Raw genomic sequence first — 19,614 nt, 5'->3', positions numbered from 1 at the left:
ATTGATATGACACCTTTCATCGTTGCCGATTGGCAAAGTCACGAGAATCTGAACACGTTATGGCCTGCTAGATGATTGACGATTACGCTCCTCATTTATCTGACTGCATTTCGAAACACTATGTAACAACAAGTAAGGGAAAAAACCATGGCCATGATTGACGTCGTATCTTTCCTCAAACAACAGAGCTTTGTCTCGCGCTGCAGTTTGCACTATGAAACTCATAAAGCCCGCACAGTCCAAATTTCCTTTCAACTTAGGTAGCTCTGTAACAGATTTGGTTTTTGTCTGGAGAGAAAATAATTGATTCTTCCTTTTCTGTCAAATGCTTAATAGCTATCAAATCTTGGATTCGCTGGCCGAGTTGTCTGTCAATACCTTCAAAGAATCCAAATATAGCGAACTCCCTAATAGAAAATTCGTTATCGTTTGGTAGTGCATCGGTGCACTACAGGAAGTGCACTTTTTGCTGTTTTCATGTTTGTTCTCACGATGAGTGGTCCACGGGTAGTGCACCATAAAGTGGACGGTGGAACACTCTGAAAATATTCGGTGCTGTTAGCGCTCTCACCAACACTATCATGAATTTTGACAGGACGTGCTTCCCGATGTAAACAAATATCAGCTGGTCTTGTGTATTTCTATACCGCAAAAATTGCGTTCTATAGATATTTAGCTATAGCTATTACCAAATTGTTTTTCCCCTAATTCACGGAAACTTGTTCCGGATTCAATACCAGTGTTGTTTCCAGCAGAAGCGGAGAATTTTACCCGGAGAGCACGTTCCAAAGCAAAAAACGAATCTCGGCCCTCAAGCAACTGGAGACAGCCGGAAAGCTACCAAGAGTAACCCGTTTTACGATATAACTCATGTGACCAGTGTGGAAAATGAAATAACTAATTAGAGTACTCCATGTATAGGTACTTTAGAAAGCTTCCCCGTCTGTGTGTGTGTGTGTGTGTGTGTTCCAACCAACGACCCCCTGAACTGGCAGGTATGTTATGCAAAGGAGTCAATTTTAATCCATTTGATTAAAATTGTTCAATCGCGGATGCTGGTGGTGTTAGCTCTATTGAAATTCCAGAAACCCATTTCAGAATGACAGAGACCTAGCTGCACATCCCGAGGTAACTTTCCTTATCAATAAGCCCCGCCCAATCATAGCCACATGACCAAATGGGTCATGCGATTATGATCAAACTTTCCATCTTTTATTGTTGACATACCCGGGTACTTATTCAATATAATTGTCTAATTATATAAAACTAGTATCCTAGCAGGTCCAATTAAAGATGGACGTGTATATAGTTTAATACATTTGGTTTATTTTTCCAATTATGAATAAAGTAAAATACAATTATAAAGAAAATATCATTCTTACCGAAGAAGCTGGAATACAAATATTGTTAGTGTACTTATGATATATTTGTTGATAATAGTTTAAAATGAAAAATTAATGAATTATTCCAATTTAATATGTATTATTTTCACTACATCTTACTTTACCTATAACTGTTTAAAGTTGTGATGCTGACTGTTTAAAATATAATATTTAAAAGTTAATTGTAGTTCAAAAATCACAACCTGAATAAATGAAAAATAATGTTTAATTGAATTTTCCATGAGTTCATGGATAAATAACATAATGGATAATTGTAAGCAGAATGATAAAAACAATTATTATCAAAACTTGAAAAGTACAACTAAAATAAGCCAGTTCGAACCAACAGTACAAATACGTTTACGTGGAAAAGTGTGAACAACGGAGCGAAGAACGATTTGTTGACGATTAATTTTCCGGTAATAATAATGATTATAATAAAAATATTATCCTTTCATCTCAAGTCGTGTGTCAGTAGTATTTCGTGTTAAAACAACTTGATTCGATCTTATAATAGATGCTTTCGCATTCATCAATAACCTGGTTCGAACAATTTAGATGAGCAGATTTAGCGTACTAATAAAAAAAAATGAGGTCTGGATTCTATCAGAAGCATAAATTTATGGTCGCTTACTTACGTGATCAAAAGGTAGTTCGATACCAACCCTCAGATAAAAGTTAATCGTCTTCCAATCCCAAACCAGAGGAGAAAACCTACCTTATCGTTTGGGCTAATTTCCGGGGCAAAACTTACGGACAGTTTAGGAAATCCAAGTTAAATATGAACATAATTTGCATTCCATAAGATGTCATTGGGTTTGGTTGTTTTGATTTTTTTGTTTCGCTCACTCCAGTTGATGAGGCGTTACGTTCCGATATCATCGCAATAAGGAACATCACGAGGGGTTTGAGTATTTGCTAAATTATTCTTAACCCAACAACACTTCACGATTCAGGAACAAGATGAAATTGGAACAATTTGTTTGCATTTTCAAATGCAATTTCTTCCACTTTATCACCATTTTAAACAAAAACCTCCATTTTCTATCGCTTCAAAGCACTTTTAACACTAAAATCATAGCAAAATTAAAACTTTAAAAGTTAACTTGACTGATTAAATAAACAAAATTGTTTCACTGTAAAGCAGGAATAGGGTGATTTGCCAATCGTTGTCCCCTAACCCCATTTAGAAAGCTTCCCCGTCTGACAGCATAAATGCCTCATCCTTACAATGCAATAGTGAAAACGTGACGCTGGACAACCTAGACTCCGACCCATGAACAAAAAAATCATATGTTGGACAAATTGTACAATTTTCTATTAAAAGATCACTTTATAAGATTATTTGTATGATTTCATCTAGTTTGCGGTTTCCGGTTTCTGGTTCTGGTTCTGGTTCTCGTAACGTAACTTTGCAGCTACTTGCCATTTCCATCATTTTTATAAATATATGCATTTTTAGGATATTTAACATATTCCACGTGTTCATTTAATGTCCATTCCTGTCTGTTTTAAATTTCCATTAATTTTGCTATCAAACTATCACAGTTCGACTTATCTAGAGCTAAAGAAATTCATGTTTAATCAAACACCTCTCAATTTTTTTAATAATATAAATTGAGAATCGTCCACTATGTTAAACGTTTCGTCTTCATTAATCCTGAGAAAGTATATATTTCAAGAAAATAGACAACGAAATAGTATTACATGATCAAACGAATAATTTGCTGGCAACCTCATTTGTCAACATTCGACCATCATCCCTCTCGTCATCAATCTCATCGGTCAAAGGTCGTTCGATGCTGTAAGTTTGTCTTTTTCGAATCAGCGGCGCATCTATCAAGTCGCTTACAACGTGTCGCCGAACAAACAGCAACATTGGCGACACTGGCGTGAAGAGACAGTTCATCTGACAGTTGACACGAGCACTTTCGTCGAACATTAACCTAAGAACTTCCGTTCTCATAGATAGCTAGAATTGCTATAGTTTTATATTCCTTCTAAAAGTTATCAGCCTGTTGAGCTACATTCGGTGAAAGAATTCATTAGTGCTAATAATCATAGCTAGTTTTATACACAGGTATATCTAAAACTGAACTATCTATTTTGTGAATTCTTATTACTAACTTTATTGATAGGTTGTGTAGGTACTTGATCTGCATCATACACGTTGGATTCCGACTCCGATTTCGGATACTTAGTCTCCGCTAATAAGTAAATTTGATTAATAATTTACGTTACAAAGCTGTTTACTAATGAAATTCATACGCAGGTCTTCATCTACCGAGAATAGCAATAGCTAGTTGCCAAATAACAAATCGGCGTTAATTGGACTGAAATGTAAGTCACATAACCTACAAACTTGTAATCACCATCTAAATAATAATTATATTAATTTTAGTTTGAAGCTACAATAAACACAATTGCTATCAAAACTCATCCAAGTCTATTTGGCAACAAACTTCAAAATTTCAATGGAGAAATCAGCCAAAATTAGCGAGACCGGAAGACCATCGGATAACCCGGAAATTTCATCCTGCTCAGCTTGTGATAAACCAAATTCGGCTGATAACTTGGTGCAATGTGACGACTGCGACGGATGGTGGCACTACAAATGCGCAGGTGTGGATGAAAGCATTAAAGACCTGCCGTGGTCTTGCAAGCAATGCAACGTCGCCCGATCCCGTAAACCACCGTCCGTCCGAAGCAACCGATCATCTATCCTATCAATCAACCTAGAACGTCTAATTGAACGACAAGAAATTGAACGAGCAAAGATGGAAATAGAAAGAGACCGTTTAGAGATTGCTCAGGAAAAGCTTTTCCTGAAACAACAACAAGATCTTCTGAAAACCGCGGCTTGTACGGAAGAAAATAGAAGCATCCGTAATAAGCTCCTGGAAACCGAGAACCAAAGACGGGTCAACGACTGGGTTAGTCAAACATCGTTACAAGAGCCAGTAGACGAGAATTCATCACGCCAGAAAGCAGCCAAGCCGGTACCTTATCAAGCTGTGGATCCGCCGTGCACCCCTTTAGGCCAGAATAACAACTCACAGACTCTGGTAACATTTTCGCCAATTTCTCCGATGGATCCGAAATCCGGAACGCCTTTGATGATGCGACGTCTGAAAGACCAGCTGAAGAACTACCAGGAACAAATAGAAAGCTGCAGAATTATGTTAGAAACATCAAACGGGGGACTCATCTCCTCAGCAAAAAGGGGCACAGGTACCCCTCTAGCGAAGAAGACAGGCGCTATTCCGAAAAGGACCGTAGTGACCACCGGATTGAATACAGAGTCAGGAAATAAATCTATGGAATGTTTGGTAAGACAAAGCAACCTAGATGACACAAGCCAATGGAGCGGACACTCAGGCGAGCGCTTATCGCCGGTGCCTAGCCATAACGCGAATAACGAGTACCATGAAAATAACTTCACGACCAATCTCGTCGACCATAAAATTGGCTCCCTCGAAAAGTCGCGAAACGCGCTTTCGGACGTCGCATCAGAGAAATTTAAAACCTCCTTTAATACAGCTACGGTCCAGCAGCGTTCCTCACACGCGCATCCGAGCGAAACATCATTAGTGCCGCAGGGCCCCCGACACTCAGTAAATGTTCATCCTGAACACTCAGCAAGGGTTCCACACTTATCAACCGGACCTACACAACAACAGCTCTCAGCGCGTCAGTCTCTGGCTCGAGAACTCCCGATATTTTCCGGGGATCCGGCGGATTGGCCGATATTTATATCTCACTTCAACTACACGACAGAGGCTTGTGGATATACCAACGGGGAAAACATGTTAAGATTGCAGCGTTGTCTTCAAGGGAATGCATTAGATGCTGTACGTAGTAGGTTGATCCTTCCTGAAGCCGTGCCCCAAGTAATCGACAATCTGAAATCCAAATATGGGCGCCCAGAGGTACTAATTAACGTGCTTCTACAGAAAGTTCGAGAAACTCCTGCTCCAAAGGCGGACAAATTAGAAGGGCTGATCGAATTTGGCGTGAGAGTGCAAGCTTTGTGCGATCACATAGAAGCAGCAAACGAAATGGAGCATATGTCAAATCCTTCGCTTCTTCAGGAACTCGTTGCCAAGCTACCGACAGAGCGAAAAATGATGTGGGCCGCGTACAGGCGCTGTCTCTCAGTAGTAAACCTGAAAACATTCAGTGCTTACATGACCGAAGTAGTACAAGATGCATTGACAGTGGTAAACTACGAACCAGAAACCAGAGTGAAAGAAGTCATCCGCGATAGAACGAAACCGAAGGGATTTGTCAACTCTCATACTTTGGAATCTGGCGACCACACCGAAATTCCTGAAGAGCCGACAGTAACCAATAAGGCGGGACCGTTCAAACACTTCGATTGTGCTCATTGTGAAAAACCCGGCCATCGACTTTATGAATGCGGCGAGTTTAAAAGACTTAGTGTTGACGATCGATGGAGGAGAATCCGTGCACTGCGAATATGTCAAAACTGCCTGTATGGTCATGGGAGGAGATCATGCCGCAGGAGCAGCCAATGCGATATCAACGGGTGTCAAAACCGTCACCATTATCTCTTGCATTCCCCTAAAACTTCAAACGAGAATGACAAAGACTTAGTCGTAGCGGAACACCACACGCACCGATTTCTGCCGTCATCCTCGCTCTTCCGAATTGTTCCAGTTAAGCTCTATGGTAAACACGAAACGTTAGACACCTTCGCATTCCTAGACGAAGGATCAGACCTTACGCTTATCGAAAGAAACGTAGCCACCACTCTGGGAATTCGTGGTAGCCCACAAGCTTTGTGTCTTCGATGGACCGGTAGTATGACTCGCACTGAGAAAAATTCTGAGCGTATAACAATGGAAATCTCCGGTAATCAAAACGCTAAAAGATATCGATTCAACGCAAGAACCGTGGAAAATCTAGGATTACCTTCTCAACACCTCCAAGCTGAGGAAATGGTTCAGAAATATAAACATCTGTCGGGCATACCATTAACTAGCTACCGGGACGCGAAACCTAAAATACTTATAGGTATCGACAACCTAAGTTTGGCGGTTCCTTTGAGGACAAGGGAAAAGGATGGAATAGCTGCGGTTAAAACAAGACTTGGTTGGTGTGTCTATGGCTCGGCCTCAACAGAAAAGGAAGAGGCATACAATTTCAACGTATGTAACTGCACATGCGACCGTGATCTCCAGGAATCCGTTAAGCTAATGTACGAAGTCGACGCTGTGGGCGTTAAACCCAGGGAGATTCCCCTATCTCCTGAAGAAGAACGCGCACTCTACCTATTGAAAACAACGACCAAATCTGTAGACAACTTTTTCGAAACCGGACTCCTGTGGAGAAACGATCACATCGAATTCCCCGATAGCTACCCTATGGCACTTAGCAGACTGGAGGGACTGGAACGAAGAATGGCCCAAAAACCGGAGTTAGGTGAAAATGTTCGTCGACAAATACGTGAATACGTGGAAAAAGGATATGCCCATCGTGCAACGAAAATGGAATTGGACCAAGCAGACCCCAGAAGAATCTGGTACTTACCGTTAGGTCTCGTGACCAACCCAAAGAAACCCTCAAAGGTACGCATGATCTGGGATGCGGCGGCCAAAGTGGACGGCATCTCCCTTAACAGTATGCTACTAAAAGGCCCCGACCAGCTCGCTTCCCTCGTGGCAATACTGTTCCGCTTTCGACAATTTTATGTGGCTGTTAGCTCTGACATTAAAGAAATGTTTCATCAAATCCGTATCCGGGATGATGATAAACATTCTCAGCGATTTTTATGGCGAGAAAACCCTACGGAAGGACCTACGGTTTACCTTATGGATGTGTGCACATTTGGGAGCACCTGTTCTCCGGCCTCCGCGCAGTTTGTGAAGAACTTGAACGCTACTAATCATGCCGACCTTTATCCGGAAGCCTCGAGAGCGATCCAATTTGATACCTACGTGGACGACTATCTATCGAGTTTCAGTTCGCAAGAAGAAGCAGCCAAAACTGCCGTCGAAGTTCGTCTGGTTAACAAAAATGGAGGGTTCCAGCTACACCACTGGAGATCGAACAGCACGATTGTGATGGAGGCGTTAAACGAAAAACAAGTTATCGAGAAGAAGAATCTTAGTTCGCTGGATAATACCGATACAGAAAGGGTGCTGGGTCTACTCTGGGACCCCTCTACGGATGAATTAAGTTTTTCTACTGATATGAAACCCGAAGTTAGGATCCTCATCGCACAGAATATAAAACCTACAAAACGACAAGTTCTACGCTGCGTCATGTCTCTGTACGACCCACTAGGAGTTCTAGCACCATACATCATTCATGGAAGAATTTTGATCCAGGACTTATGGCGTGCAAAAACCACCTGGGATGAGCAAATCCCCGACGAAGCCTTTGAACGATGGACACAGTGGTTTTGTGTCATAGAGCACATAGCAAAAATTCGTATTCCTAGATGCTACTTTCCTAACGCTAACCGTGGAACCTACGATAACGTAGAGTTGCATGCCTTCGTCGACGCTAGCGAGGTTGCTTATTGTTGCGTTATATATTTCAGAACACTGAACCCTAACCTCGAATCGCAATGCAGCCTAATCACAGCCAAAGCCAAAGTAGCACCACTCAAACCATGGTCCATACCACGCCTCGAACTTCAAGCGTGCGTGTGGGGTGCTCGCCAGACAAAGTTCGTGCAAGAAAACCATAGTGTACCGATATCGAGAACCATACTGTGGACAGACTCGATGACGGCACTGTCCTGGATAAATGCTGACCCTCGAAATTACCGGCCGTTCGTTTCCAACAGAATCGTTGAGATTCAGGAGTTAACATCAGAATGTGAATGGAAATGGATTCCAAGTAAATTAAACCCCGCTGATGAAGCGACAAAGTGGGGAACCGGACCCTACTTTACACAAGATAGTTTTTGGTTTAGTGGGCCTGACTTTCTAAAATTACCCGAAAGTGATTGGCCGTTTTTGAAAGGGACTCCCACGACAACCACCGAAGAAATCCGCGCATCCGTTCTGCATCATACTCTTGATCAACCTTTGGTCGAATATGAAAACTTCAGCTCGTGGGAAAAACTACAACGAACGTACGCTTTCATTTTGCGATTTGCAAAAAATGCCAAAAAAAATAACCCCAAACAAAGGGGTCATCTCCAACAAAACGAACTACGAGAAGCAGAAGAGGAAATCTTTAGGCAGATTCAAAAGGAAGCTTTTGCAGATGAAATAGCGACCCTTGAAAAAGGTTTACCAATAGGAGCAAGTCGGAAGCTGGTCAACAAGGAAAGCAAAATCTATAAAATGATACCCCAGTTAGACGACCGCGGACTTCTGCGTCAAAATAGTCGAATTGAAGCTGCGAAGGACTTCCCATACAGTGTACGTTACCCGATAATTCTGCCAAATAACCATCGAGTCACTGAACTTCTTGCTGATCGTTATCATCGCATCTTTCGCCACGGCAACTCGGAAACGGTTGTAAATGAAATGAGACAAGTCTACGCAATTCCTGGACTGCGGGTGTTGGCTAAAAGAGTAAGTAAAGAATGTCAGTGGTGCAAAATACGTCGGGCAAAACCTTCGATACCCCCTATGGCTCCGCTACCATTAGCCCGCTTAGCACATCACGAGCGAGCATTCACGTTCACGGGCCTTGATTACTTTGGCCCTTTACTTGTTAAAGTAGGAAGGGCTAGCATTAAACGCTGGATAGCTCTTTTTACGTGCTTGACCACTAGAGCCGTACACCTAGAGGTCGCCCACTTCCTTACAACCGCTTCATGTATCTCATGCGTTAAACGCTTCGTCGGTCGCCGTGGTACGCCGTACGAGTTTTTCACAGATAATGGTACCAACTTCCAAGGAGCAGAACGTGTCCTTAGAGAACAGATAAGCCAAGGCCTGTCTGCTACGTTTACCAGCAGCGATACTAAATGGACGTTCATACCACCGGGAGCTCCACATATGGGAGGCGCCTGGGAGCGTCTTGTCCAATCGGTTAAGCGCGCCATGGACTATGCTTTCAACGAGGAAAAGCTTGATGAAGAGGGGTTGATGACACTAGTTGTGGAAGTTGAGAGTATGGTGAACACTAGACCACTGACTTACTTACCAATTGAATCGGAAGAGTCAGAGGCATTAACTCCTAACCACTTTCTGCTACTAAGTTCAAACGGAGCCAAAACCACTTGGGTAGATAAAAAATCCCGTTCAGATCAGAAAGCCAAATTAGGTTGCGCAGAACTTAGACACCTACTAGGCCGCTCATGGGATAATATCCAGAACCAACTGGATAAATTCTGGGAGCGTTGGATCAAGGAATACCTTCCAGTAATAAGACGACAGTCAAAGTGGTTCGAGGACTCCAGGCAGTTGGACGAAGGAGACGTCGTGATGGTGATTGACCCTACAAAGCGCAATGGATGGGAACGAGGCAGAATTCTTCGATTGATACACAACCCAGATGGACGTGCAAGGCAAGCTGTGGTACGAACAACTAGTGGCGAGCACAAACGTCCGGTGTCGCGACTGGCATTATTAGATGTTAAAGGTCGTACGATTCCGGAAGATACCGAAACGCACCAGGGGGAGACTGTCGCCGAACAAACAGCAACATTGGCGACACTGGCGTGAAGAGACAGTTCATCTGACAGTTGACACGAGCACTTTCGTCGAACATTAACCTAAGAACTTCCGTTCTCATAGATAGCTAGAATTGCTATAGTTTTATATTCCTTCTAAAAGTTATCAGCCTGTTGAGCTACATTCGGTGAAAGAATTCATTAGTGCTAATAATCATAGCTAGTTTTATACACAGGTATAGCTAAAACTGAACTATCTATTTTGTGAATTCTTATTACTAACTTTATTGATAGGTTGTGTAGGTACTTGATCTGCATCATACACGTTGGATTCCGACTCCGATTTCGGATACTTAGTCTCCGCTAATAAGTAAATTTGATTAATAATTTACGTTACAAAGCTGTTTACTAATGAAATTCATACGCAGGTCTTCATCTACCGAGAATAGCAATAGCTAGTTGCCAAATAACAAATCGGCGTTAATTGGACTGAAATGTAAGTCACATAACCTACAAACTTGTAATCACCATCTAAATAATAATTATATTAATTTTAGTTTGAAGCTACAATAAACACAATTGCTATCAAAACTCATCCAAGTCTATTTGGCAACACAACGTATTTCGGATAAGTTCTTTTCTTTCTGACCATCGGGGTATCAACATTTATAGAAAAAACTGTTAGTGCTAGTAATTAAATTGTGCCCGTCAACAGCTTCCCGTGCTTGTCTCGAACTAAAATACACATTGTTGTGCTTCTCTCGATCTAAAAGCAACTTCTATTTGTAGTATCGAAGCTTTTTGTATCACCTTTCATTATATTTCCTTGACCTAGATTTGTCTTACCTAGCTCGTCAATATACCTTGACTGCTGCACACATGCAATACAACAGGAGGCTAGGAAAAGGGCATTTTTGTTCAGACCAGTCGCGAGGACTAACGTGTTGCACTTTAGCTCACCAACCACTCTCAACCACACTAAACTATTATTCTCAACTTGACCTCAATTTGGTGCTCGTCCTGAGCTGAACTAAACACCCTTTATTTTGTGCTCGTCCCGAGCTAAACCCAACACGTATGCTCGTCCCGAGCTAAACTCGTTTTTTTTGTGCTCGTCCCGAGCTAAATTCAACTTTTAGTGCTCGTCCCGAGCTTGATTCAACTTTTGGCGCTCGTCCCGAGCTAAATACTTTCTTTTGTGCTCGTCCAACATTTTATGCTCGTCCCGAGCTAAACTCTTTATTTTGTGCTCTTCCCGAGCTAAATTCAACCATTAAGGCTCATCGCGAGCAAAGTTCAATTATTTTAGGGCTCGTCCCGAGCTAAATTCGACTTTTCGTGCTCGTCTCGAGCTAAACTCTTTATTTTGTGCTCGTTCCGAGCTGAATTCAACTATCAACGTCTCAATCTTATTTCAAAAACAAAGTGCTCGTCCCGAGCTATAATGTACATTTTTTCCACGACCAAGCCACTTTGCCTTTTTCACAATCTAACTTATCACAAACATTGTATTTTCCACACAAACAAACACTTATTCCTGTTGCTTTTCTTTCAGTGTCCACTTCAAATAAAGGAAAACAATGGAGCGCTAGCGCTCCCAAAAGAAATAAAATTCACTGCCGTTTGAAACAACTTATTCACTGCCGATTTCACAAAGCGCTGCCCGTTGGGTGATTCCTGCGGTAATAGGTTCAATTTTTTTTATTGGCGAATTTACTATTTGAAAACCTGTCACGGTCGTCAATATGTGATTTGGCTATTCACGAGGAATCACCCAACATGCAGACGCTGTTGCTCATACCTATGCACCACCAAGGTTGGCTTCTCACCAGGGATGCCAGGTGTTGAGGATAAAAAATCTGGGCAATTTTGAAAAAAAGTCTGGGTGTGTCTGTGCATAAGGAAGATCACGAATTTGGTAGTAATAAAACAAGAAATTTGGCGATGCGTGTGAGCGGGGGCGGGGGGGGGGGGGGGGGGGGTTGGTTTGTGCTGTGGGTTATTTTCGAGCTGAGAACTATATAACAAGCACTGTTTTTTACCACGTACCATGCCGATCTTATTTAAAAAAAATGTATGTTTAATGAATGATTGGTCAAATACCAATGATTACAAGCGAGATTTCAGTCCCATCAGGCACTTACGGATCAAATTCGCTACATAAATATTGATTTCATCACTTAATTTTAAAAGTCTGTAAAATCTGGGCATTCTCAGCAAAAATCTGGGCAAAATCTGTGTCTGACAAATATCTGGACGAAGGGTCAAAAGTCTTGGTTTTACAGACAAATCTGGGCACCTGGCAACCCAGCTTCTCACTGAATGCTCGACCGAGAGCCGCGTACACTCACGTTCACAGAATAGCAGGTTGGATTAGTTACAATTCATACACGCTCCGAGATAACCACTCATATAGGAATAATGTATACCACACACTGGCAAGCATAGAATGGATCTTTAGGATTGACTTGATCTTGAACAAAACATATTTTCAAGCTCATAATTTTGCAAGAAATCTTAGGTAATTTGGTTTGGCTGTATTGTTCTGCTTCATACTATTATTATACATTGGTTGCTTAAAAATATTAAAACTATGACACAGTTTCACACTCATCTTTAAAATACTCCAAAAGACCAAAACGAACGACTATGCTTTAGATTGTTTTTTTGGAAACAACTCAAATACAAAATAGTAGCGTATTTTTGAAGAGTTCGGATTGAACAAACACATACTTCCAGATTCACACGATGCAAAATGTTCGCTGTTGTTCGCGGACGCTTGGTCTGAAGCAGCAAATTAATTAGGTTTTCACTTTTTGGACCGAAGTATGATATCGTGAAACCACTTTGATACCCAACTCGCACTTGAGACTTTGTTATTATTTCCCCTAGCTAACTAATTCCCTCAGGCTCACTGTGTTTAACCAAACTAAAATCCTTGACCAGCTTGTAGTTAGTTGGGGACTGTCTAGTCCAGAGGGGGCCAAACCTAAGCCCTCGAGTCCCTGGTCGTTCCTCTGGAGACTCAGTGGAGGGTGGGCATACAAGGCCTTCTTTTCTGGCTAGCTCGATCTTGAGCAGGAACGGAGCTCCTCAAGGTCGGCTTTTACAAAATTGCTGATCGCAGACTCTTCGGAATGATTAAACACACTATCTCTGCAAAATTTGACTTTTTTAGTTTTTTATTAGAATACCTGTGTGTTGTGTGTGTCGTGTGCTTCGTTGGGCCGGCCTTCGCTGCTGATGATACTTCTCGGAACGCTCGGTGATCTAGAGATGATGTGGCTAGGCAGCTGTCGAGAATTGGCGGTAACTCTGCCAATTCCTCTTCAGCTCCTCAGGCCGGAACGGATCCGTTGAATCCGTTCAGCCTACCGATGGCGCACGGAATGCAATTAGTCCCAGATGGGCGCCTGATCTTTTGGTCTCAATGGCAGTACCAGATGCGGACCTCGACGATGCGACGAAGTCCCAGAATGCGTGGACCAGATTAGACTTTTGGGTCCTGATTCGTACTCTCGCACAATCACTTCTTGTCATCCGCTGTGCACGTTTCTTGTTAGATATGTAAGACTTTTAACTTTGTCTTTTAACCTGTTTATTGTGTTTTTAGGTTAAGTTTTAAAGAAATGACGATCTTTATCACGATCCTTACGTCTTGGCGGCTAAAGCGGAAAGAAATCTTCTTTTTTTTTTGTTATCGGTATGTCCTCTCGACCCATACAAATTATACCACTTAATTCTGGACTAAAATATTTTAATTTGTGCGTTCTCTGTCGTTCCATTCTAGTACCTCCATTTCGTGTATTTATTTAAGTGTGCCTCTGTTAACAAGTTGTGTTCTTGTGAGTCCTACATTTTTAAACCTAGTAAACTATCTTGCTCTGATGATTATAATCATAATAATTATTAATAAATGAACAAATAACAAATAACAATTACCAATTTATATTTATTTTAAAGGAAAAAGTAAAGAAAGATTAAATTAAGCCAAACTTAAATGAGTTGAATATCGCAACGATAACAACTTATCTCTTTTAGAAAACGCTTAAATTTACCCACATCTTTATATGATTCGCATAACCAAAAAAGTTAACTTTTTTAGAACGGCTAACCAAGCACAAATAACAACACTAGTATTAACGTGACGTTATAATATTTATGTCGACTATTACAGATGTTTTGAAAATCTAGATTACGATTTTAAAGACTATACAGCTAAAATAACCAGTGCAAAGGCATTTTCATATTATTAAATACCTATAAACCATAATTAACCTTAAAAAATATCATGAACAAAGGCGCTCTACGCTTATGAACGAAAATTATGGTCCTGGAAATGGTTTCTGATTGATATTTAAAAAAGCGTGATAAAATCGGAACAATCACCGTGATAAAATCGAGCATGAATTTGACGAGTATGTATTGATAAAATCGAACAGTGATAAAATCGAAAAACTACTGTACATCGCTTTTACTTTATGCTTATACATTATTTGTGAGGAATTTTATTAACATGCAGTTTGTGGATGTATTCATGTATATTTAAATTGTTTAAAAGTCTTTATAATAAACATTCCAGATTTTTTATTCCAGGCAATATTCGGGAATTATTGAAATAAGAAACGGGCAAATTTCTTTAATGATTGAAAAGTTTAGTCCAGATAAACTTTTCAATCATTAAAGAAATTTGCCTTAGTTTAAACATTCTTCACCCTTTTTCCGAAAATCAATCTTAGAAAAAATCAATAATACCTAATAAAAAAAACAATTGCAGTTGCTGAAATTATACCAATCTGCCAAACTTGGTATCTCAATAAATTTTCCATAACAGTTTCAGTCTTCGATTTGATTTTCAAATATATGTAAGCTTTTCTGTTTGATTTAACCGAATGCTTTTGATTTAGAGGTATTTTTATTTTTAAATGATCCTCTCCTGAATTAAACCTCCTGAATTTAGCATATCATTTTCCAATTGACCATTATCAAATAATTTTTATAATAAAAATATTCTCGAAGTTAATTTGTGAATTTCTTTGAGTGATTTGCTAAACATGAATATTTCTTTGTTTTCAACCTAATCTTCTTCCAGGTTTTACAATAGAAATTCAATTTATTGAGAATGTCAATTTTTGTGTCCTACCCCGGAATTCCCGGGAATTCAAAAAAAAAATAAAATTCTCGAGCCCTGGGAAACGCTAAAAAATCCCGAGAATTCGAGAATTCTTGAAGCCAATAAAAAGTGCTAAATAACTAAAAAAAATACTCGATCTAAATAGGAAAAATGGATCAGATTGAGCAAGGAAAATTATAGTTCTACCTTGATGGCTAAAGAAATGAAGATTTCTTTTTTTCAAAAACTGGTTAATACATTGAATTTTAAACAGAAATGTTTTTTCGTTTGAAAATTTGGTGTAAACGTAAAAAAAGACAAATAATCTATTAAACAAAACAATTCCAATACAGAAACGCTGCAAAAAGAATTTTAAGGTTCTGTTTGGCAATACTTACCATTAAGAACTTCCGTTTCGCAAACTGAAATGACATATTTATTAAAAAAAAAGAATTATTAACTGAAAATTTACGGGATTTTATGTCTAGCTTACCCGATCAGGAGAGCACATCAAAATAATAACGCAAGCGTATCTCACCAAGATATTTACATTTGATTCAGTTATGATTAAGTACTACAAATTTTCGATTTTAAGTTTCTCCAATCTGAATTATATCTTATTCTGATTGACAGACTTGAATGGGGTTGAGCTCATTTTCAATGATCAAGATTTTTTTCGGATTGTCCTAAAATAAAATGATTATATCTTATTTTGATATACGTACAACTTTTTGTGAAACACGGACATCGAAGTCAACGGCCCAAACCGTACGTTTATGAGTTTCGCTCAAAAGATTCATAAAATTGAATCCAAGTTTTGGGAAACCAAAAATAGGGCATGGTTTTAGCAAAAAATGTGGTTTGTTGACATTCCACTTAAAAATTTTCTCGAAGCGTTCATATCTTGATAAGTTATAATTTTGATAGGTTTTGTTCTGCCCAATATCAAACTATGCTATCTGAATAAGATATAATCTTGACAGGAGCATATCTAAAATTGGTATAATTTAGCTATGATCGCATAGATTTTTTGATATAATTTGAGATATTTTAACAACCTACAAGTACTGATTAATAACTCATTTAGATAGGAAAAATATAAGTATCAAAATATCTCATCTTGATATAATTTAGTTTTTCCCTCCTGATCGGGTACCCTTTACTATCGATGGTGAAAAATCTTTTTCTTTTATTTTAAATTTTTGCAGCAGGAATCAGACAAGTTTGTCAGTTTTTGGGCCTCGGGTTTAATAATTAGGAATTGATTTTTTGAGGCCTTTAAATGGTTGAAATGTTTCGAAATACTAAGTGATGTTTCTTATCCAGTAAAGTGTAAAATTCTTCATTTTTAATTTTCCCGGGTTCCCGAGTATTCCCGGGAAAAGGATCGTCAGATTTCTCAATTCCCGGGAACGCTAAAATGGCCGGGAAATGGACACTCTACTTGTGTTGTTTCTTGAATTCATTGGTTTCTCTGAACACTCGAGTTTTCGAGATCAATTTAACTCTCCATTTGAATCTCAAACTCTTACACTGTATCTCCATGGAATGTGAATCGAATTTCTCGTTCTTATAATTTCAGTTTCTAAGTCTTGAATTTTGTAAAAATTAGGAAAATTCATAGTGTTTTCGATGAAACACACACCAAGCGATCAATAGTGGAATGAAAAACATGTTAATATCTATTTTAGAATAATTCAAAAACAGAGTATTTGTATATGTTGGGGATTGAATTATTGAACAAAATAAAAATAAAATTTGGCATTGGCTGTTACCAAAGTTTTCATATTCGATAAGATGGTTAAATAATCCTTCCCCAATATTAGCGCGGGGTGTATCAACGATTAGTTTTTGCAGATATCAGAAACTACCTTCTAAGCAGACTTAATAGTTGTTCCGGTTCCTTTGTATATTTTCAAAATTATGTATTCTATAGAATGGCATCTGAAAAAAATTGATTCATAGGGGTCCCGATGGCTTAATCCGCCCCTAAAAACAGGTCATATGAAATGAAGAAAATCTCATAACTTACTAAGCTTTCATTATAAATTACCTTAGCAATAAATTTGATTGAGAGTTTTAAATTCATTCAGAATAAAGATTTTCAGTGATTTCAGCATTCTAAGTCATCACTTATAAGTTAACAGTATGCGTGATCCAACGCATATATCAATGCGCCTTTGCACAGCTATTTTTATAGATTTCGAACTAGTCCATTTACTAAACTACCAAAAGTATTAAATATTAAAGAAAGTAAATAGAATATGTAGAAAAATAAACAAGTTCATTTTTACATCGTTGGGGAACTTGAAGGACAAAGATATTCAAGTTTTAAGATTTCATGTCGTGTAGGATGTAGGATGTCATGTAGGATCGTTATAAAATGTTTCTCTCAATAAGTTTTTTTCACAATATATCACTATGGAAAAAGTCAAATTAAATAAATTTTTAACCTTAAAGGCAATTTTTTAACGGTTTTATTTCATCAATCTTGTTAATAAAGAAAAGTATTCAAATGTGGATATAAGTTCAAACAGTTTCTGTTCCGATGATATGTTTGAACAAATTTGCCTGTCATCCATGTGGGTTGCAGCCGAGCAATGCTAGGATCAAGTTCTCCCGGAAAACATGCTGCTACAGATTTCTTCAGCTACATGCTTCTTGTTTACGGTTATGTACATCATCAACATGCAACGATCCCAGGGTAATCCCAGGGAAGAGGTGTTTTGTTGATGAAATAAATTAGCAGGAGGAAAAAAAATACTGTTGGTATACCGAAGCGCGGTCTTTCTGGTAGTTTCCTCTTAGGAGTAACTAGAACAGTACGTCCCAGCAACAAGCGGCAGCCCTCATGTCATGTCCGGAGTGTCCACGTCCGCGATTGGGAAGGTGCAAGCAAGCGCACTTCTCGGTGAGCTTATTCCCGCAGCAACAGAGTTGTAAATCCAGCACGCGGCTACTGTTTCGCGCCATAGTTCTACAAACTACAACGCCACTATCTGTCTGCCTACCCACTTTGGTACCAAACCCAAAACAAAACTACTGCAACTCCTAAATCTCTGCCGCTTGTCTTGAGTGAGAGCCCGAGACAACCAAGACGACGATGAAGAACCCATGCGGTTATGTTTTCATCGCCCACGCCGGATGTGTTTATTTTGCACCAACCATCATCAAATGGGAAAATGGCGCGTAGTTCTCTTGTCTTGCTGCCGTGGAGTTACTGCTACTAGAAATGTGTACCTTTTCTTATTTTCACAAACTATAAACAAGCATGCATGGCCCATAGACTGTGGCTGTTGTTTGTTGATGCGGTGCGGTGATATTTCATTCATCGTGTGACACAATGAAAAAGGAGTCTTATGTGCTTCCCTACTCGATGCGCCCGCACCCAATTCATCCCCCCTTACCCGTGCGCGCGAAATTAGCATGTTATTGTAGCATCCATAGGCCATTGGTGCTCCTGGATGCAAGCGGTTCCGCACAGCTATCGTATTTTATTGTTGCCTCAAAATATGGCGGGAACAAAATTTTCACCTAACCTCACCCCAACACCTTCCTGTAAGCTGATAGAGTGTCAGCCAAGACGGAACAGAGCAGTACGTATTATTAGAGAAAAATAACCTACAGGAGAACCTTTCTCGACGTTGTTGTCATCATCGTCGTCGTCGTCTTCAGCTTCATCTTAATTTTCTTGGCCGTTGTTGTCGTCGTCGTCGGAAGTTCATAATAATGACAATGGAGTAAAATCGCACCGGTAGAGTTCCGATTGCAGCATCATCATCAGCAAAACAACAATGATGCATTTCGTTTCGTTATTAACAACGATCCAACGGCGCGGTCGGGTTTCAAATTATGTTGCCAATAAGGTGATTTTGGCGTGGGTTGTAAACATTCTACTATGATTTCATGTTTTTTATTCGTTTTTTTTATTTACGTACCTACATCGACAAGAGTAGGAGCGGGCATATGAAACTATCACATCTTTCATTGACGATAGTTTTATTTGATCCTGCTGAACAAGAGCTGCCCAGACAGAAAACCAAGAGTTGGGTATGTTTGAAACAGAAGTGTTACTGAAAACTTCATGGATTTCAGAACAAGCATAAAAGCAATGAAATGAAAAAGTTAGTTTTTAAAAAGAAAACACAAACAGTCAATTTTATACTGAACACTTTAAACAGAATTTGAATCGATAAAATTAGTCTTGAATAATGTCCCAGAATACTTATTGTCATTATGACTTTTGCAAAAATTTTAAATCTGCTTAGGGTTCAGAATTTTATTACGATGCGGGAATTCTTATGATATCATAATCGTGGTTTAAACTTTGGTCGAAAAACATAAAACTAATATTTATATCCATAACTATCTGATCCCGTACGATATGTACATTGATAGGTGAGGACGAGTTTTAGTTTGAACAGGGAATAAAACATTCAACAGTGTTTAAAGACGGCCAGAAATTTTCAAGAACATTGATTTGTTAATTTGAATGACTACTTTTCTTAGCCTCCACA

The 19,614-nt window shown here is 39.4% G+C and overlaps 1 protein-coding gene and 2 long non-coding RNA genes across 3 annotated transcripts in view; all 3 read left to right on the top strand.

The window, feature by feature from the left end:
• LOC129758618 (uncharacterized) overlaps positions 1–19,614 on the top strand; it is a 334,389-nt gene that overhangs the window by 118,698 nt on the left and 196,077 nt on the right. The window lies entirely within an intron of this gene.
• On the top strand, positions 3,354–3,790 carry LOC129758625 (uncharacterized). Its single transcript, XR_008740030.1, has 3 exons — positions 3,354–3,462; positions 3,521–3,596; positions 3,655–3,790. It is a non-coding gene; the product is annotated as an uncharacterized LOC129758625 (long non-coding RNA).
• On the top strand, positions 10,112–10,548 carry LOC129758624 (uncharacterized). The gene is made up of 3 exons (XR_008740029.1): positions 10,112–10,220; positions 10,279–10,354; positions 10,413–10,548. It is a non-coding gene; the product is annotated as an uncharacterized LOC129758624 (long non-coding RNA).

The sequence above is a fragment of the Uranotaenia lowii genome, chromosome 3 (assembly GCF_029784155.1).
Source record: "Uranotaenia lowii strain MFRU-FL chromosome 3, ASM2978415v1, whole genome shotgun sequence".
In the NCBI taxonomy this organism is placed as follows: domain Eukaryota; kingdom Metazoa; phylum Arthropoda; class Insecta; order Diptera; family Culicidae; genus Uranotaenia; species Uranotaenia lowii.
Note: the sequence above shows the minus strand (reverse complement) of the source record. Positions and strands in the feature narration are given on the sequence as shown.